At 40.3% G+C, this 13271-nt stretch overlaps 1 long non-coding RNA gene across 3 annotated transcripts in view; it reads left to right on the top strand.

Moving 5' to 3' along the window:
- LOC147367752 (uncharacterized) overlaps nt 1–13271 on the top strand; it is a 604096-nt gene that overhangs the window by 380470 nt on the left and 210355 nt on the right. The window contains exon 5 of one of the 3 annotated variants that reach the window (XR_015132074.1): nt 8512–8809. The exons of the other annotated variants lie outside the window; for them this stretch is intronic. This is a non-coding gene — a long non-coding RNA (uncharacterized LOC147367752). Of the gene's footprint in view, nt 1–8511; nt 8810–13271 lie in introns of those variants that run through there. 3 annotated transcript variants of the gene reach the window in all.

The following is a 13271-nucleotide window of genomic DNA, read 5'->3' as shown; positions in this document are numbered from 1 at the left end:
TACATTGTGGAGCTGGGACAGGGAGCCTGTAAACCTCTTTTCTGCCATAGCTGCCCCCTGCATTAGGAATCTGAGTTTGGGTCCATGGGCTTCTGCATTTCAGTATTTCTGGACTCTTCCATCGTTCCCTGAGCCTGAGGAGTGAAAGTTGCTTCTTGAAATTGTTGCATGGCATGCTGCAGTCCATGGGGTCACAAAGAGTTGGACAAGAAAGAGTGACTGAACTGAACTGAACAGATAGCTTTGAGTCCTCTTCCTACTTGTTCTGTTACCTAGTTAACCACTTTATGCCTATTTAGCAATCCTTTCTGTTGAATTAGCTCTGCTCAAATAACTGGTGTGGTTTCTGGCTCTTGGTTGGATCCTGACTGGCAACTTGGGAAATCTCAGACTCACTCAGGAAGCAGAACACCTGGAGGTTATGGCATTTGAAGCAAAACCTTATGACAGACTGACATTTTGTATACACTGAAAGAAGACATCATTTTCTCCCCAGCTGCTATTAATATTATCTTAGCTTATTACCAAAAATCAATAATAGGCCAGAGATCTAATTTGCATTCATGGCAGAAAAAGAACAGAAAATTGTGGAACTTCTCTTTACTATTTTTTTTCCCTTGAGTATATGGTTTTTGGCTAGAATTTTATTTCGGCAGTGAATCCCTTTGATTAAGCTCACAGGAAATCAGCATATCTCACTTGAGAAGTTACGACTCTTTATCTCTCCTATGTACGCTTCTTTTTTAAGGGATCTTAATCCCTACCACCTCCCGCAACACGCGTGCACGCTCGCGCATGTGCGCGCGCACACACACACACACACACACACACACGCTGGAATGGTAAACTACAATCCAAGTGAAGTTATTATGAATGTCGATTGGTGAAGTTTAAATTTAAAGGAACCTGCTGTATTCTAAATCATTTTTGAAAAACAAGAAGGCGACTTGGAGAGAGGCAGGAGTGTGCTGTGACTAATGTGGAACTGAATTCAAACCTTGTTTTCCGGCTCAGTCTTTTTAATTGCAGCAAATTGTGACTTCCTGTTTTTTTCCAGTGCAGGGACATGGCTAATGAATAAGGCCCCATAAGCACACTTGGACATCAAATGACTCTTACAAAAGAGCATTTTGATGATTTAAGTGTAAATAAATTAGAAACATACTTCAGTATTTGATGTCTTTTAAAGTCCCCATGAGGTTAAAAATGGAGAGCCAGTGAAGGATGAGAGAAAATGAGAAACTTTGTGACATGAACTATTTTGAAGTACTCTTGGATTCGATAAGTCCCTAAATAAGGCTGATTTGCATATTCTTATTTGATAATGAAAGTGTCTTCGTTAATCCTGACAATCAGAGTAATGCCAGTAACAATTATAGTTGGAATCTGTTTCAGCAAATGAGCATGTATTTTTTATAAGGAAATGATCATATGCTAATACATTCTAAGTCATGGGTAATGTTTCCTGCATTTCCTAAAGAAAGTATCTTGTGAGAAAAATGAAAGCATTTTTCTGCTGTATGAGGAGTTGGGGGTGGGGGACGAAAGACGGAGAGAAAAAAGAAGAGACTATATTTCCTGGATCTTGAAAGTTTTTGGATAGTGGAAGCCTTGGTTTCAACTGGTTTGTTTCTAAGTTAAAACAAAATAAATTATGAACACTTCTTGCTACATTTGTTAACGTTGAGGTCAGAACTTCTCATTCTGTTAAGCCTTCTTCACTGATTTCATAGAGGTAATAAAAGCAAGTTTCTTATTCTTTTCTCCAAAAATCCCAGCACTAAACTGAATGCAGCACTAACCTGAAGGGGGAGAATTAAGGAACTGTATTTTCACAATATCTGAAGCAGGTTTATGCTATGCCCTTCCCCTTTTGGGACCCTAGTAACATCTTCTGTAAAATGACAGCCTGGGAGTTGTTGAACCTTCTTGACTCTTGACCTGGGGCGGCTGCGGAATGAAACATTTTACACTGAGAATTTAACACTCTTGACTTAATCCCTAATCTCCGTTCCTCTTCATACATGGACTTTATTAAAGTATAATAAAGCTTTGCCTCATATTTGTTAATTTTAATACTTAAAAAAATAATTGTTTTGTTTTATAACCATATTTACAACCTTTTAATGAGCTCTATGTTTACTACATTTCAGTAGTCAGCTGCTGCTGCTGCTAAGTTGCTTCAGTCGTGTCTGACTCTGTGCGACCCCATAGACGGCAGCCCACCAGGCTCCCCCGTCCCTGGGATTCTCCAGGCAAGAACACTGGAGTGGGTTGCCATTTCCTCCTCCAATGCATGAAAGTGAAAAGTGAAACTGAAGTCGCTCAGTCGTGTTCGACTCCTAGCGACCCCATGGACTGCAGCCCACCAGGTTCCTCCGTCCGTGGGATTTTCCAGGCAAGAGTACTGGAGTGGGGTGCCATTGCTTTCTCCAGTCAGTAGTTAGCACTGAACCTTTTATACCTTGACTTCTTCATTCTTGGGTTTTTATCTTTCTGTAGACTGGTGTATATCTCCAAAAATATGTTTTAAATATATATTTTCTGAGAACTTACAAATCTGAGAATATCTGTCTCTTGCATTCATATATGAATGACATTTTGACTTGGTATAAAATTCTTAGTCTCTCAATTTTTGCCTTCTCAGTACACTGTTGCATTGGTTCTATTATTTTTTGTTATCCTCTTCTTTCATCTTATTCTTTTCTCATTTTACTTCATCCTGTTCTCTCTTTATGGCTTCTCCCTCCTTTACCCTCCACACCCAACTCTTATCTCATTTCAAAACTAGCACGTCTTTTTTCTTTATGCTACAAAAGATACCAAATAACTTTCTAAAATTTTCTTCTGGTTCCTGTCATAAATCTTTTTAAGGCAGCAACTTATTCTCTGAATTGCATGGTTAATATTCTTTTTTTGGTTATTCTGTAGATTTTTCAGCAGTTTTCCCTTGAAATTCTCCTCATAATGAAAGCTCCACGTAGATCTGACTTTTAACAAGAGAAGCTCTGTCAGGTTAGGGTAGAGTGTTCTCCTCTCTTACCTCTTGGCCCTTTGGCACTTAGAACTGATGGAAGCCATGATGGCATTCCGGAGTCCAGCGTGCAGTGCTCTTTGCCGCTTCCTCCTGCCTGCAGGCCCCATCTCCCAGGTGTACCATGCCGCCCTCTCGCATGGCCTGACGTGTGATTACTTAGAATTTTAGTCCTTAAATAGGTACAATAGCTACGGCATTTTTGATTACCTCAAAAAGCAGTGCCCATGCTACAGAGTGGGATTTCCAAGTTTTTCTGGTTGTTTCTGTCAGGCTTAATTTTCAGTGTTGATGGAGGTTTTCCTCTGACTTTCATGTACATTTTAATGGCAGCAGCTCCCGCCGGGGCTGCTAGCCAGATGCTATTGTAAAGTAGAAATAAAATTACTGGGCCAAAGAGTCTGCACACTGAAAACTTTCGGTATATATTGCTGAATAGCATTCGAAAGACTTGGTACTTTTTCCCAAGCTCTTGGATCTGTATTATTGATGTCTCATAGAAATGATTCCTTCAGCCAAACATTTTTATTATCATCTGTCTATGTGCATAGTCAGTCATGTTTGATATTTATATCTTTAAAGCATCCAACTGACAAACTTGTGTTTTTTTTTTTTTTTCCCTTAAATATAGCATCAGTGTGCTTTATGTAGCAAAAGCCCAGTGTTTGCTATCAGGAGTTCAAGCCTGGGTTTTCCCACTTACCCACTGTGTGATCAGGACAAGTTCTCTGGGCTTCATTTGCGAAGTGTTTACTGACATGCTTGCCACAAAGTTATGACAGGCACTTGAGTTGAGGGCTGGGTAGTTCAGTTCAGTCACTCAGTTGTGTCCGACTCTTTGCAACCACATGAACTACGGCATGGTAGCCCTGCCTGTCCATCACCAGCTCCCAGAGTTTACTTAAACTCATGTCCATTGAGTCGGTGATGCCATCCAACCATCTCATCCTCTGTCCCCTTCTCCTCCCGCCTTCAATCTTTCCCAGCATCAGGGTCTTTTCAAATGAGTCAGCTCTTCGCATCAGGTGGCCAAAGTATTGGAGTTTCAGCTTCACCATCAGTCCTTCCAATGAATATTCAGGACTGATTTCCTTTAAGATGAACTGGTTGGATCTCCTTGCAGTTCAAGGGACTCTCAAGAATCTTCTCCAACACCACAGTTCAAAAGCATCAATTCATCAGTGCTCAGCTTTCTTTATAGTCCAACTCTCACATCCATACATGACTACTGGAAAAACCATAGCTGTGACTAGACAGACCTTTGCTGGCAAAGTAATGTCTCTGCTTTTTAATATGCTGTTTAGGTTGGTCATAACTTTTCTTCCAAGGAGCAAGAATCTTTTAATTTCATGGCTGCAGTCACCATCTGCAGTGATTTTGGAGCTCCCCAAATAAAGTCTGTCACTGTTTCCATTGTTTCCCCATCTATTTGCCATGAATTGATCGGACCAGATGCCATGGTCTTAGTTTTCTGAATGTTGAGCTTTAAGCCAACTTTTTCACTCTCCTCTTTCACTTTCATCAAGAGGCTCGTTAGTTCTTCTTCACTTTCTGCCATAAGAGTGGTGTCATCTACATATCTGAGGTTATTGATATTTCTGACAGCAATCTTGATTCCAGCTTGTGCTTCATCCAGCCCAGCGTTTCTAATGATGTACTCTGCATATAAGGGCTGGGTAGGAGCTTTGTAAATATAAATTCTGTAGGAATGTTGACAGAGTTATTGAGTTAGTGGGTTCTCCAGATGGAAAGGTATCACTTCATTTTAGAAATCTGGTGTTTCTAAACTCAGTGAGACTTGGTCTAACTCGAAGTTTCTAAACTCAGTGAGACTTGGTCTCCTCATCTGTATACGAGTCAGTTCTTCGCATCAGGTGGCCAAAGAATTAGAGTTTCCACTTCACCATCAGTCCTTCCAATGAACACCCAGGACTGACTTCCTTTAGAATGGACTGGTTGGATTCCTTGCAATCCAAGGGACTCTCAAGAGTCTTCTCCAACACCACAGTTCAAAAGCAACAAATGTTAATCATTGTTAGAATTGTTGCCTTCTGTGGCAAGATCCAGTGTAGGTCACCCACATGCACATGTGTCTGCAGGGACAGAATCTAAGTAAAATGTCTGGTGATGCTCAGTTGCTTCAGTTGTGTCCGAGTCTTTGAGACCCCACGGATTGGGCAGGCTCCTCTGTCCACCAATTCTCCAGGCAAAGATACTGGAGTGGATTGCTATGCCCTCCATGAGGGGATCTTCCCCACGCAGGGATTGAACCCTTGTCTCTTATGTCCCCTGCATTGGCAGGCAAGTTCTCTACCACTCTTGTCACGTGGGAAGACCTAGTAAACTGAAGTGCAGCAATTTCATACATATATTTATTTTCTCTCCTAGACTATGATTCTATTCTCCTAACCTATGACTGTGTTCTGAAACACTGATTTAGTTCCTTTTTTTTATTCTTTCTTCATCTTTTTTTTTCTTTTGTTTTATTTCACAAAAACCTGATGGACAGTTGCAACAGTTTATTTGCATAGAAATTTCATTTGTTTTCCTCATCTCACTCTCACAAACAGTTAAGACAAAACGAAACAAAAAACTCACAAAGAAAAGACATAACTTCCCAACCCTTTTCCTCTACCCAAGATTCCAAATAATTCTTTAAAAAATTACGCCGAAGAAATATATGTATTGGGTTATCTTTTTTTATTCTTTTGTTATATGGTTATAGGAAGAATAATTTTTGCTCATTGATTTTACCTGATTCTACTTCTGAGGTCTTTAATAGTGTGGTATGTTGAATGAAAATGGTATATAAGATCTGGGGAGGATTGAAAAATGTACAGTATGAAACATGTCTTACCAGAGGCCCTGGCACACAGAGCGAGCTCACCCTGGTGTGCTGCATTGTTCGGTTTGTAGTGATGAGTAGAGCGTAAGTGAGCACCAACGTTGGGCCTTCCAGCAGTAACTGACTTGTCACTTGTTCATAGTAGCATCTGGAGGTCAGCTGAGGCCTTTGTTGCGATAACATCTCAGTCCAACTTCTCCCTCTGCCCAGCATGACTTCCTTCACTGCCCCAATAGGTGCTAAGCTTCTGGCATTATCCACTAATCTCCCTGCATGCAAATCTGTGCTCTGAACCAGCTTCCCATGAAACCCAACCTGCAACGCAACACCCCCTGCGTGGACTTTCTATTGATTCCAGGATGAAGTTCAAAATTTTTAGCATGTTTTCAAAGGCCCCTCCCAATCTAACCCTGAATTACTTCTTCTGAATCCTCCCTGAGAAATTTTTGCCCCTGTACTTCAGCCACAGGTCATGTCTCCCCCTGTCCATGACAAATGATACTCTGTCCAGCTTCTTTGCTTTATTTGTACTTTTCTTCTTCTGCCGATGGCTGTTGATCTTTTATCTACTGGATAAATTTTAATTGAAATCTCACTTTTGAAGTTCAGTTTCTTCCAATGTTCTTCTAGAGTATCTCATGCTTACTTTAGCTACCACACTTAACCTCAGGTGATGAACTCAGAAAACCATGACCTTGACCCACCAGTGACCCATCCATCCTACTGCACAAGCCCAATATGCTGCCCAGGGAATCTGTTTTTTGCATATCCATCCTTATGTCCTTGCCCTAGTCTTAGCCAATCCTTCCAGCTCTAATCAGGAATTTGTCCCAGGCTTTTTGTCTTTGCTTGATTCTGAGAATTCCTTTTTCTGCCAATTTGATACCTGACTTTCATTCAGTCACAGCAACTGCTCAGGTCCTTTTCAGAAGCTTTCGGTTTCTTCCTGTCTTCTCTGTACTTATGACTTCTCTTTCCCACTTTCAGCTGTCCCATTCCATCTCTGTATTGACAGTTGGAATAAACCCCATTACAAACCTGTCTCTCAGATTGGGAACAGGGAATATTTTTAATGTCTTTATTTCCACATAATTGTGAACTCCCTGAGTGAAAGGAAGATGATGTATCTTTGTGTCTCCATTTCCTAGCTCAGAGCTTGCCCTGAGTAGGTGCCAGGATGACGTGTTTATGAGGTGAAGGATCATCAGATTACAGAGGCTCTTCATCAGCTGTGCTAAAATGAGAACCTAACACAAAGACATTTATGGTGTTCACATAATTGAATTGTTTGGAATCTGATATTCTCTTTAAGAGGTGGGCAAGTACAGCAAAGCTCCATTATTATGATGCAAGGGATATTTGGGGGCAATTGTCAGTACGTGTTTCTGTGAGAAGAACCTCCCACATTCTAAACACTGGGCTGAATGCTATGATGATTTAAAAATAAAACCTATGAGGGTTATATGCCCACAATCTTAGAGAGTAGACAAGAAATACCTATAAAAGAGATTAGAAAGCAAACTATTTCAAGAGAAGGTTACTGATCATAGAACCTGGGAGCTGGAAGGAAGGAAAGAAGATAGGGGTCTGGGAGGAAGTGGGATCAGAATTGAATTTTAGTTCATCACCAGCCTCACTACAATGTGCTTCTCCAAGGCAAAATGCTTGTCATATATATTTACATCTATAGTGTCTCCTTGCATACTTCCAGCTAATTCTCTTATGAAGATTCTGGCACATATTTCAGTTCAGTTCAGTTCAGTTCAGTCACTCAGTTGTGTCCAACTCTTTGTGACCCCATGAATTGCAGCACACCAGGCCTCCCTGTCCATCACCATCTCCCGGAGTTCACTCAAACTCACGTCCATCGAGTCGGTGATGCCATCCAGCCATCTCATCCTCTGTTGTCCCCTTCTCCTCCTGCCCCCAACCCCTCCCAGCATCAGAGTCTTTTCCATTTGGGTTATCACAAGTACTGGATGCACGTTCATTGAAAGGCTAGAGAATCAAGCTCAGAGGATGGATGAGAGCCCTGGGGAACTGGCACTAGGGAAAACCTTGGGAACAGTCTCCTCTGACCTCCACTACTGGCATCACTGGTCCTGGACACTTTTGTTCTTTGTCTCTGGATTATCAGTGTTCCTCCTTCCTTTGTGAATAATTTCCCAAATTGCCCTGCATCTTAGCATCACTCCCCTGGGATCATCCAGAGTTCCAGAGGTGGACATCCCTGTTTTTTGATTGACTAGGCCAAGATTAGTCACAGGCTGCTGTCTCAGCATATGGGGAAGGCAGATGAGAAGAGGTGTTGGTTCTGTAGTGTGGAAATCACTTCCTCCCTGTTCCTACAGCGATTCCCTTTTCTACCCTCTTCTCCTGTATAGGAAGGGCATACAGATGCTGCTTAGTAAATGATGATAAATGTTCAACCAGGAATGATGAGTTATGAACGTAGGCTTTTGGACAAACAAGTAAAATTTCTCATTCTGCCAGTTGACCGTGGGCTGCACCCACAGAAAATGTGTAGAAGTGGGTAATTAGACTCTCCCATCTTCAGCAGGGCTCTGACAGTTGGCAGTATTTAACTACTCTTAAAAGAATGATCCATGAAACTTGTCTGGATATTTTTCAGATATGAAAACTAAACCCAGCTTTCTCCTGTTTGCCTGAACACCTGTGATGTGTATTGTACAACCACAGAGATACCTTTGTAGCAGGAGAAGGTTTCCACACAGGAGAAACACACATACGGGAAACAAGTGAAACAGCCAACGTTGAGTGGGCAAGACAGTTGAAATTGGCTTCATGGCCACCCCACACCTTCTGAATCATTGGAAGAGTCAGCTTCTAGTGGTAACAGACCCGGGAAGCTGGTTACATTGCCATATAATGTGCCTCTTGTGTGGGATTAAACATTTTTTTCATGTTAATGCTTACGCCATGTTTTCTTTGGAATTCAGACTCAGCCTTATGTCTCAGGTGAAGCAAACCATTTTCAAAGATTGGGAAATGTATTATTTTTCTGGAAGCTGATCAGTTTGTGCAAAGATTAATTAATGAACACATTACCAGTTTCAAATTCTTCTAATTATGAATACTCTGAAAAGGACTATACGTCTATTAATTTTGCATACTGGTTCACATAGTAAGGCTGGCTTATTTTGTAGTCACATTCATATAGAGTCCCACTATTCATATCTTATGGACATCTATTTTCTTCTCATGATGAAGCTCTGAGGCAGATGAAGAACTGCTATCCTATTTTACAGTGAAAAAGCTAAGGCTCATAGATAGAAACTGAAGCATTTGTTAAGATCGTTTAGTTAATTAGGGACAGGTTTTGGTCTACCGTTCATCCTGGATTTCTTATCTTCAGATCCACTGCTTTTATAACTAACTTAATAAAGCCAAAATGAAGGAACTGGCCAAGAAATGTCATTACACATTTACAAGGACTTAGTGATATCTTTTAACAGAAGATGTTTTCTTGATTGATCTTTTCGTAGTTATGAAACACATAGACTGGTGTATTTTGACAGAAATGTTACTGGATAGCTTTACTTCTCTTTGATGCGAAATGGAATTGGTCACATCAAAGAGTTTTCATAACCACTGGGATGTAGTGAGAAAGAACCTGGCTTTATCCTGTTCTGCTTTGGAGGAAGCAGAGAAATGTTGGTGATCCTAGCCCCAGGGATGTGAAATGAATTTGGGAGGCCCTAAACCAGAAACTTTACCTGTACTAAAACATGAAATTGCACAGTTAATAACGAAATAATATAGACACCTTGTTAATGTAGGTCACTTGAGATGCAATGAATAATCCCACGAGGTTATTCTGTTGCTCTTGAGAAGATAAGAAATGTTAATCCCTGGGGTTAATTATGAGTTGGTAATAAATACAATTATACACTGTATTATGATCAAGATAGGTAACAAATATTTAACAATTGCTTGTAACAGCTTTTAAATTAGTTCTTAAAATTAAATATTAAATAAAATACACAATACATATATGCATGCAGTCATTACCACTTGTCTGCCACCTGTTATTATCAGCATTTATAAATTAACAGGAATGGTTTTCCTGTGATTACTAGATGCTTGTGTGATATTGACTGAAGTGATTCTGTGAAAGCTACCATCAGTTGAACCTTAGCTATGAACATGAAAACTATGCAAAACTGAACTTAGAAGAAATATTCCTAAATATTTTATGTAAAGAGAAACCCAACTTTGTGTGGAAATATTCAGATTATTACAGAAATATGAATGCCTACTTTCTTTCTTTAAAATTTCATCTCTTTTTCTTCAGTTCAGTTCAGTCGCTCAGTTGTGTCTGACTCTTTGCAACCCCATGAATCGCAGCACTCCAGGCCTCCCTGTCCATCACCAACTCCTGGAGTCTACCCAAACTCATGTCCATCGAGTTGGTGATGCCATCCAGCCATCTCATCCTCTGTCGTCCCCTTCTCCTCTCGCCCCCAATCCCTCCCAGCATCAGGGTCTTTTCCAATGAGTCAACTCTTTGCATGAGGTGGCCAAAGTATTGGAGTTTCAGCTTCAGCATCAGTCCTTCCAATGAATACCCAGGGCTGATCTCCTTCAGAATGGACTGGTTGGACCTCCTTGCAGTCCAAGGGACTCTCAAGAGTCTTCTCCAACACCACAGTTCAAAAGCATCAATTCTTCAGCGCTCAGCTTTCTTCACAGTCCAACTCTCCCATCCATACATGACCACTGGAAAAACTATAGCCTCGACTAGACGGACCTTTGTTGGCAAAGTAATGTCTCTGCTTTTCAATATGCTATCTAGGTTGGTCATAACTTTCCTTCCAAAGAGTAAGAGTCTTTTAATTTCATGGCTGCATTCACCATCTGCAGTGATTTTGGAGCCCCCCAAAATAAAGTCTGACACTGTTTCCACATCTCTTTTTCTTAACAGTTACCAAAAATATAAGTAGGTTTTGATTGTTGTTCAGTTGCTAAATCATGTCTGACTCTTTGTGACCTCATGAACTGAAGTATGCCAGGCTTTTCTGTCCTTGCTTATTTCCCAGGGTTTGCTCAGACTTATGTCCACTGAGTCAGTGATGCTATCTAACCATCTCATCCTTTGTTTCCCCCTTCTCTTCTTGCCCTCAATCTTTCCCAGCATCAGAGTCTTCTCCAATGAGTTGGCTGTTAGCATTGGGTGGCCAAAATAGTGGAGCTTCAGCTTTAGAATCAGTCCTTCCAATAAATATTCAAGGTTGAATTCCTTTAGGATTGATTAGTAGGATAGATTTTCTTAGGTACACAGAAAAACGATGTACTAATCCTGATTTCCTATTGGTAGACTACTTGAGCTTTGTTCATGGCCTTTTTCTGGTTCACTGGGGTCATTTCTTGGCTTGAAACTTCATGGCAATCCTTCTGAAAACAAAGATTCATGGATTAGTCAAGTACAATTGCTCATCTGAATGGTTTGTTTTTTATTCCCTGCCTGGGTTCTCCAGGTTTCCATATAACACAGATTCAGTAACACTGGTTCACCCAGTAACACTTTTTCTTGGGTGTTCAAGGAGCACAAAAAAGAGGCTAAAGTGATAGCATAGGCATGATTATGGAATGAAAAACAATAACAGGGTTCAAATTTTAGTTCTCAAGATAAATTAATTGTTAGTAATTGCATAGAGTGGCTCAGGAGTAAAGAGTCCACCTCCAATCAGGAGATGAAGGTTCAAACCCTGGGTCGGGAAGATCCCCTGGTGAAGAAAATAACCTACTCTGGTATTCTTGCCTGGGAAATCCCATGGACAGAGGGGCCTAGCGGGTGATGGTCCATGGGGCCACATACAGTCAGACATGACTTAGTGACTAAACAACAGTAACAGTTGCATAAAGTACAGACTTTGCTGCTAGCTCTTCAGTTCACAAATCACTGTGTGAATAACAGATAACATGTGATCAGCAGCCTATCACATCACTTCCTTCAAAGCTTCTGGTGATTAGACACCCATGTATCTGTTACTTAGTTCACACATAGAAGGCAGAGTGTGCAGTTGTGCTGTTTCCCCATCTCTCATTGATAAAATCATACACATACTATCATAATAATACTTATGAAAATACAAGGCAAAACACAAAACTCAGTAGCATTGGCAGTTAAGTGTATCCATCTTCAGTATACATGGATGGCTTTGAGAAAGAAATAGTCTGGCTTCATGTCTAGAAATAGAACAGCTCCACATGTCAGAAAGGAATTAGAAAAGAAAGTTTACATCCACCTCTGCTGTCTGTCTCAGACCTGGAGACAGTCTCAGGAAGATCTCACAGTCACCCCCAGACTTGGAGGGAGTTAACTTTTGATGCGGCCACAATTATGTCTTATCCTGTATGTTGCTACTCACTGAGGGAATCACTGTAGCTGGTCAACCCTCCTTCATCTGTGCTACAAACACAACCCTGAGGTAAATTGTGTTAATCTTTTTAAATTTAGTGAGGTTTTAGAACAAAGCTTGTGAACAATGATGTGCTTTTAAAGTCTTTTCATTCTCTTGCTTACTTTCAAATTTTTAAATCTCTAGAAGAAGACCAATAGGAATATATTATGAAGGTAAAAGCATTATTATTTATTCCCCCTCAGTGCTATTATAAAACCTGTTACATAAGCAATTGAAACAATAGTATAATAAATACCCATATATTCTTTATTTAGATTCAACAATTATTAATGAGTTGCTCTATTTACTCTCTCTCTCTGTTTGTGTCTTTCTCATGCCATAAAATTTTCAGCACCCTTTGAAAGTACACTGTAGACATCATGGCACTTCATCTTGAAATATTCAGCAAACATCTCCTAAATATAAGGACAATCTGCTGCATACTAATTATGAGTCATTGGAAAACTAGCAATAATTTCATATCATCCAATACTCAGGCCAGATTTAAATTTTCCCAGTTGTCTCAAATAATTTCTTTTTGGAGCTTTAAAAAATGTTTTTGGAAACAGGATCCAAGCTAGGATTGTATAGTGCCTTTGGATGTTATCTCTTTTAGACCCTTTTAATCTGAAACAATCACAACCCATTTTAGTATTCTTGCCTTGAAAACCCTATGAACAGTATGAAAAAGCAGAAATATAGGACACTGGAAAATGAACTCAGCAGGTCAGGAGGTGCCCAATATGCTACTGGAGATCAGTGGAGAAATAACTCCAGAAAGAATGAAGAGATGGAGCCAAAGCAAAAACAACACCCAGTTGTGGATGTGATTGGTGATAGAGGCAAAGTCCGATGCTGTAAAAAGCAATATTGCATAGAAACCTGGAATGTTAGGTCCATGAATTAAGGCAGATTGGAAGTGGTCAAACAGGAGATGCCAAGAGTGAACGTCAACATTTTAGGAATC

The sequence above is a fragment of the Bos grunniens genome, chromosome 8 (genome assembly GCF_055505025.1).
Source record: "Bos grunniens cultivar Pamir isolate PY7600 chromosome 8, Bosgru_T2T1.0, whole genome shotgun sequence".
Classification (NCBI taxonomy): domain Eukaryota; kingdom Metazoa; phylum Chordata; class Mammalia; order Artiodactyla; family Bovidae; genus Bos; species Bos grunniens.
This window is presented reverse-complemented; position numbering and strand designations above follow the sequence as displayed.